At 35.9% G+C, this 8,817-nt stretch overlaps 1 protein-coding gene across 5 annotated transcripts in view; it reads left to right on the forward strand.

The window, feature by feature from the left end:
* PDGFD (platelet derived growth factor D) overlaps positions 1-8,817 on the forward strand; it is a 232,595-nt gene that overhangs the window by 105,015 nt on the left and 118,763 nt on the right. The window lies entirely within an intron of this gene.

Genomic DNA, 8,817 nt, shown 5'->3' on the forward strand with positions numbered 1-8,817 from the left:
TCTTTGGGCCAATTACAAATGAATGCAATGCATTTAATCTAACCAGTCCCCTTCACCTATTCTTCATAGCATCCCACCTAAAGGTTGCTGAGTCACTAACCTAAATCTCTAAATTTCTGTAGGACTTAAACACATCCATTTAGTTGGTTGCTAAGTCTTTCAGACCTTCACAAAGCATAAAAAGGTTATAGTAAAAATGGAAATTTGGAATTTCCCATGTGCCTTTATAGTATTTAGCTACAACCTGAGATGTGTTTAGAATGTTTTTCAAAAAAAATAAAGCATTTATTTTCTCACTGTTCTTTTAGAATTTGTGCTAAATGGATTTTTAAAAACAATTTAGGCAGAATCACTGAGAATAGCTGGATAGCATGGAAAGGTTTTTGAATTTTTCAGAAGACTTATACATATTTCTTAGTTATTGAACACTTACAGAAAAAAAGCAAGTACTGTTTTAATTTCTTGCATTAATAAAGACAGTTTCAGACCAGACACTGAAGAGTCATTATGTAATGAGGCTTTGACACTGGAGACCTTGCCATATGGGATCATAAATGCTTATAGCTTATGGAATATCAGTGAGATTGTTTTCTATCAGTCACTGCTTTGGAGACCAAGTGATGGCAGTTGGCAGTGTTTGAACAGAGAATATCTTTGTTCCTGTTTTACTCTATCAGCCCATCTGTTACTTTAACTTTATGCAATTATTTCTGAGAGAATGAAGCTTATAACACTGGCTCCAGAATATTTATATACATTTTTTCTTAATATCATTTAATTCCAAAAGTTTGATGAGATAGGCTAAAAGCAAGGCTAAAAGCAAAGTTATTTAACAGTGACTTGAGGAACTGGCTCAGCTGATAAGTTGCCTTGTGTATACATTTTTGATATTCCATTGATGTCACCAACTTCTCTGTGCTACCATCCCTCAGCTTTGTGAAAGCTACTTTTGTCACAGATTTTATTGTCCTTCCAGTGCAAAAGTAAAGGTCTCACTTTGTCACTTTGCTGTTCTCCACATTACCTGATGCACTGAATGTTAGTGACTGACATCCAGTGTCAGCCATTATGGTATCTTTAGAATCCTTTCTGACCTCTGCTTTCATGGCAGCAGTATAATCTCCCTGTCCTTAACTTCCCAGCCTCCTGATTCCACAGTTTTCTACTGAAGAAAGCAAAAGCAAAGCATCTTCTAGTATCATCTGCAGTCCATAAGCACAACTCTTTATCAAAACCCTGTTTGTCTTTTACTGCTCCCCCCTGTGCAGTCCTGCCTTACATTCCGTCCATTGCATCTTGACCTTCAGACAGCTCCATGACAACTCAGAATAAATGTGAGGGTAGCATCATTATTTAGTTGTGCTTCTTTCTGACATTTCTGCTCCTTTGTTCAAATATTCCCTTAAAAACTCAATACAGGAGATTTTCTTTGAGTCTTAAACTTAGTCTATCATTATCCTTACTCTAAGTGTAAAATATGGTGTAATTTTCCTCTATCGAACAGGATATTTCAGGATAATCCAAGTTCAGAGATAACTTAAATATTTATTTTGGGTACCTCATGACCTCATTTTCTGATGTCAACTTTTACTCATTTCATTTTGTAGTTGCATAAATATATACCACATACATGGAGTCTTGAAAATTAAAGGAATTTCATCAACTTCAGTGATACGGTGGGTTTTCTTGAAAAAAATGTATAGGGCTCTTTCATTAAATTCTTTTAGTATTTATTTGAAAATGTGGTTTTCTCATAATGTTTTAAATGCTTAAGTGTCCAGTCCAGAAATATTTGATGAATGAGTTTAAATAGAGTTATTTCAAATATGAGGACATTCTACTTTAAACATTTGTGCGTATACTGATGACTTGGGTCATTGGTCATTCAGTCCTATTAAATTTGTAGCTTCTGTAGGGGTCCCCACAGCGTGCCTGTGTGCTTTAGATTAAAAGTCCACTTCCAAGTGTTCTGGTTTGCCTGGGACTAAAGGAGTCACCAGGAGGCTGGACTGTCAGTTTTCAAACCAGTCTCCGGCAAACTGGAATCATTCGGCCACTGGAAACACTAGGTAAATTACCCTCAGCAAGGCATGATTGGAGACTTTACCAGATCCAGAGCACCTGATGATTTATTTCTTGGATCACTTACATTGAAATCTATACATGTAAATACTCATGTTGTCAACCCAGAACATGTTTAGTCTAATTATACAAAGATATTCTATCTAAATATGACTTAGTTTTACCTTAATATTTGCATATAAATATTAAATAAAAAGCCACACTTTCTCTAGAGCAGCTTATCAGTAACACAGGACTTTGTCCATTTATTCATTTGTATAATCTATATTTATTAAGCAGGTACTGTTTCCTCGTATAAAATATGAAGGACTAAAAATATAATTATGAACAAGATTATGATCACTCCAGAAAAGTCCCGGGACTTTATTAGATTTTTTTGCAAGTAATTTTGTTTCCTATTCTAGGTTTCCTAAATGTCCAGACATTGTACATAATTGCCATCTGGTTGGTATCTCAGCATGAGAACCCAAGTTCTTTTATTCCTTGGAATTTAAGTAACTGACAAATGTTCCATCAAACTGACTCATCTTTAGTAGTTAATTTCTTCTGTCTGTATTGCCAGTTGTTTGTCCATTGTGTAAGACCCAAACCTTTCCATTAGCATCATGAGAGTAGGTTTTGTTTATAATTGTGGAACTGCGCTCCAAGACTAAGCCCATAATAGGGAACAAGTTGAGTCTAGTAGCACTGCAGTAAAGTGCTGGTAGAGTAAGATTTTAGAATGATGACTGATAATGTAGGGTAAGAATTTAATGGATTTAAGTGATTATTTTAGCTGGAATAAGCTTATGTTAGTAATCAAGGCAGAAATAGAATGCAAATGTCATCTTGAAGTTTAGCCTGAGAATCTGCCGTATGCTAACTCTGGTTCAGTTAGCTGGGTTATCTCAGCAAGACCCTTAGTTTCTCATCTTTGAGGTGACAGAATATACCTCTTGTATGCCTAGCTTCAGCTCAAAGTACTAGGTAAGCCCCAGGAGACTGTTGCTGCATTGAGGAAATCTGGCACCTCAAACAGTGTCTGACCTACAGTGGTGCTCAATAAATTTTTTTTTACCAAGAAATCCTTCAGTAGAAGTTCATTCTCCTGAATTCATAGTCTGTATTTCATGATTTAATACTGAATTAGATGCTATTTTTGAATCATTTACTTTGTATTTTGTCTAGTTTTAACTGGAAATTAAGTTTTTAAAGAGGATAAAACTAACAGTTTCCTACCTGCATGACATGAGACAATGACAAAATTCTTGAAGTATATTGAATTTTTAGTCATGTTGATGAATTCAAAACACTGGTAGGTTTTGACTGAAAGACTTATTGAATCCCTAGATAGGACATGAGTTTGGAAGGGAGAACATGTGAATTAATGTTATCTTAAATTAATTTTCCTTTTAATCTCAAGGTCCTTGTCGTAAAGTGCTAGTAGAGTAAGATTTTAGAATGGTAATTGATATGGGAAGGTAAGAATTCAATGGATTTAAGTGATTGTTTTACCTGGAATGTGTTGATAATTGATGTCTATTTTATTTAGACACAGCATCAATATGTCAATTAATAGTAGAAAATTTACTTCATCTGGAGCACAGCCCATCTGGCCTCCTGACATAGGAGCAAATTATCTTGGGATTTTTCTGAAGATCTTCCTAAAATAAGCCTTACTGATTGAAAGATATAAAGCTGGATTCATAAATGTCAAAAAAAATGAAAATGAAAACAATCATCAGAAAAATGCAGTGCAGTAATAAGAGACCGAGCCATCCCAGGTGTGCCCATCTCCACATCCTGTGAAATGGATCGTATGAGAAAGGCACAGAGAGCCCAGGACTGCGAACCCCACTTTTCTAATGGCAGATCTTGAGAAACTCTGAGATTCTAGCAGACCCAGACATGCAAACAAGCTGGGTTTCAAATGCAAGTTTGACTCAGGATCTAACTGAAAATGTTTTTGTTTTAGATAATTTTCTAGGAATGAATGAAGTATTGTGGAATGGTAGCTAATCCTTAATCTCAGCCCAGTCCCTACCCAGACCGGTACTATGAAATAGCATTTAAACCAAGAGATGGTCAGTCAAATGCAACCCAGACTCTTAGGGCATGTTTTCCCCCTTCTTTCTCTTTTCTCTTTATCCTTGTTCCTCTCCTTTGCTTCCCAGGCTCTTGTTAACCTCACAGAATAATTATGAATGTTAGCATTGATTAATATCTTCATGAGAGTTTTCTGGTGTGCATCCTAGATCACGCCACAGTCATTTTTTTAATGAAATGTTGGATGTTAGCAAATGACTTTCTGAAAGAAGTGCATTGTTCTCTTAAAAAGGCAAAATTTAGTACCTACAATGAACATGAATTCGTACATAAACATCCATTGCTTTTTCTTTTTGAGGAGTGGATTTTTCTGTAGAACCAAGAAATTTTATGAACCTGGTATTTTAAAAAGTTAAAATTAATGATCTTCTAATCTCAGACAACATCAGTCTTCCATGCTAACTGTAGCAGAATGCATTACTATAGTTCTGAAATGCCCGCTTATCAATGACAGTGATTTTCTTTTGGCTAAGATGGATATTTTATGGGCATTTGGCGAAACCAAGGGTTTCGTGGGCTTTTTAAATGGCTTGCTATTTTAAACAGCTTAAGTTTCTTGCATCATATGGTTTACTTTTCCATGATTTCTAATGGGAAGAAAGAAAATAAAGTTATGCTCATCATTTTCCAGGTAGTAAATTCCCAGTCACAGATAATTCTGAACAATAGATACAAGTTTTATAAACAGCCTGAACTAGAAGAAGAGACTAGGTTTGCTTATTTTCCAGCATCAACGATGGTCATTTTAGACACTGAAAGTGAATTTCCTAACTTCTTATTTTGAAAACAACCCCGATTTAAAATTCATTCCTTCATTTGCAGGAACATATCATTATTCCACATCCATGTTTTTTGTTGTTAGCTGATTACAAGTCTTTCTTCTGGCCCCATGACCAGGTTGTAAGCACCTTGAGGTCTGGAACTGGAACTTACTCCTTTCCTTGTTTATAAAATCTTGGCTCAGGGCTTACTTCATGGGTGTTCAATAAATCATTGTTGAGTGTGTTCTGCTTACTGCTACTCTGTTGTCACTTTTACTGGCAGTGTTTCGGTAATTCCCAGAGGTTTTCTTTGGTTTTGTTTCACTTACAAGGTATTTGGGTCGTTTATTGGCATTACGAAAACATTCCCTTAAACAAGGGAGAGACCCTGACACTAAAATCTTGCTCATTTATGAAAACTTGAGACCACGCTCTCCATTGTCTGTAGCCAGCTTAATCACAAACGGGAACAAGAATTCGAGTTCATGGAATTTTGTAACAATTCTGCACTGATATCTAGGATTAAAACCTGTCAGGTAAATCAAGTTACATAGTGGAAAACCTTGAATTCAGCAATCTGGGAAATTCATCAGTGTTTTTCAGATTGTGGATCAGGAGACCTTGGTAGGATACAATTAGTGTGACATGTCTAATAGTTTTAATATCATAAAATATAATTTTTCAAAGTGATAGACTAGGAAACATTAGAACATTTCATATTATTTCAGGAATCTTTCTGTTTCATGGATAAATTGGTAGGTAGATAGACTTGTGTATGTGCATGTGTTTGTGTGTGTGTGATGTGAAGCTGGGTCTCCATCTAAAGTGTACATTGTCGTCAAGAAAAAGGTTTAAAAACACTGAGCTTTGGACATTTGAATGTTCATAATAATTCTGAGTCTTAAATTTCCCATCTGTAAAATGGGGTTGATGATAACTATTTTGAGGGTCTATTCTGAGGATTAATGGCAGCCATATATTTAGAATACCTTACATACCGCTAATTTACATAGTAGATATGCAAAAGACATTGCCTTTTACTAAAACTAATCCATTTAAAGTTTAATTGGTTAGGATCTGTTCAAGTGTACCTAGGACTGAATCAAGCAAGACTTTAAATCATGGAACGAATTTTTAAAATTCTTTCTGCCTTGAAAAACAATGATCTCAAAAAATTAATCAGAAAGGGCATTGCTTAATTCATTTGTCAATTGATTTTTCTTTGAGATATTTGCTTTTCAGTTCAATAAAAGCATTTTTAATTTATCAATCCATTCACTCAAGTAATATTTTTATAAGCTGGGATATGTCCAAAGAACATGACAGAAAGTTTTAGGTGATCCCAGACTTATCGTAGGAGGAATAGAATCCAGTGAAAACCTACAAAGAAAAATGTTTAAGATGGCATTGATTTCATATATTAAAAAGATTGTCTCAGGCTAGAGAAATTACATGTGTTCTTGGCAGAAGGAGGAATGAAGACTAATTTACTGAAAGCTATGGAATAATGGAATCCAGCTCAAAATGAGCAACAAAGTATTATACTTGAGGCTGGTATAAACATTATAGCTATCTTAGAGGGATGTTCCTTTGAGAAGGGAGGGTGAATGTAGTCAGATTTGATATTGTGCAAAAGCTCTTTTAGTTTAAAGATTCAGTGATTTTTAGATGGGCTTTTATGGATTACATATCCTGATAGAACATACGTTAAGCTTTGACATTGAGCAGTCTTGTGACATATGCAAATCAGGAACTTTTTTGAATAAGGGACCTGAAAACTGAGTCCAGCAGAAGATACTGAGGCATTTGTATATTTTTATCTGTGAAGGAATCCATGTTTATCAGGTCAGTTCCCATCAAATTGCAGGCATTTAATTGTTTTTCCCTGGCTTTCCTCTGAATTTCTCCCTTCATTTTGCTAATTATATTTATCTTGAGTACTTAGAAACAAAAGTGAAAAATAAGTCTGCCATTGGTCATTTTTGGCAGTTCTACTGGGTGCATGCATTGGTGCAAATGTAGATGAGGTTGGGCAATATGAGTATAGGAACACTTGTAAGGAAGAAGAAAACTGTTTGGTGAACTGATGAGGTCTAGAGGGGAAGAGGTGACTCTTTTTATAAAGATGATTAGTCTCACCAAAAAGCAGACCAAGAATGGATATGGTGACTATAGAGGAGAATCTTTTTTTTTTCCTGAGGCCTTTAGGAATGCTTTGAGTAGCTTTAGATTTTGTTGGCAAAATAGAACAACTTAAATGGTTTCTTAGAACCTGAAAATGGTTCCCCCCTTCAAAACAATTTATAGATGAGAAATCTGAGTTGTATAATACATGAACTGATTTGCCTAAGAAATACAGAGCTATACTACTACAAAGCCATAGTAATCAAGACAATTTGGTACTGGCACAAGAACAGAGCCACAGACCAGCGGAACAGAATAGAGACTGCAGACATTAACCCAAACATATATGGCCAATTAATATACGATAAAGGAGCCATGGACATACAATGGGACAATGACAGTCTCTTCAACAGATGGTGCTGGCAAAACTGGACAGCTACATGTAAGAGAATGAAACTGGATCACTGACTAACCCCATACACAAAGTACACTACAAATGGATCAAAGACCTGAATGTAAATCATGAAACCATAAAACTCTTAGAAAAAAACTTAGGCAAAAGTCTCATGGACATAAACATGACTGACTTCTTCATGAACATATCTCCCTGGGCAAGGGAAACAAAAGCAAAAATGAACAAGTGGGACTATATCAAGCTAAAAAGCTTCTGTACAGCAAAGGACACCATCAATAGAACAAAAAGGTATCCTACAGTATGGGAGAATATATTCATAAATGACAGATCTGATAAAGGGCTGACATCCAAAATATATAAAGAGCTCACACTCCTCAACAAAAAGCAAATAATCTAATTAAAAAATGGGCAGAGGAGCTGAATAGACAGTTCTCTAAAGAAGAAATCCAGATGACCAACAGGCACATGAAAAGATGCTCCACATCGCTAATTATCAGAGAAATGCAAATTAAAACCACAATCAGATATCACCTCACACCAGTAAGGATTGCCATCATTGAAAAGACAAACAACAATAAATGGTGGCGAGGTTGTGGAGAAAGGTGAACCCTCCTACACTGCTGGTGGGAATGTAAATTAGATCAACCATTGTAGAAAGCAGTATAGAGGTTCCTCAGAATGCTCAAAATAGAAATACCATTTGAGCCAGGAATTTCATTTCTAGGAATTTATTCTAAGAATGCAGCACTCCAGTTTGAAAAAGAGAGATGCACCCCTATGTTTATTGCTGCACTATTTACAATAGCCAAGATATGGAAGCAACCTAAAGGTCCATCAGTAGATGAATGGATAAAGAAGATGTGGTACATATACACAATGGAATATTACTCAGCCATAAGAAAAAAACAGATCCTACCATTTGCAAAAACATGGATGGAGCTAGAGGGTATTATGCTCAGAGAAATAAGTCAGGAGGAGAAAGACAAGTACCAAATGATTTCACTCATATGTGGAGTATAAGAACAAAGGAAAACTGAAGGAACAAAACAGCAGCAGAATCACAGAACCCAAGAATGGACTAATAGTTACCAAAGGGAAAGGGACTGGGGAGGATGGGAGGGATGGGAGGAATAAGGGTGGGGAAAAAGAAAGAGGGCATTATGATTAGCATGTATAGTGCGTGGGGGGTACAGGAGGGCTGTGCAACACAGAAAAGACAAGTAGGATTTTATACCATCTTACTATGCAGATGGACAGTGACTGTGAAGGGGTATGTGGGGGGAACTTGGTGAAGGGGGGAGCCTAGTAAACATAATGTTCTTCATGTAATTGTAGATTAATGATACCAAA

This window comes from Manis javanica, chromosome 6 (genome assembly GCF_040802235.1).
Source record: "Manis javanica isolate MJ-LG chromosome 6, MJ_LKY, whole genome shotgun sequence".
Taxonomy (NCBI): domain Eukaryota; kingdom Metazoa; phylum Chordata; class Mammalia; order Pholidota; family Manidae; genus Manis; species Manis javanica.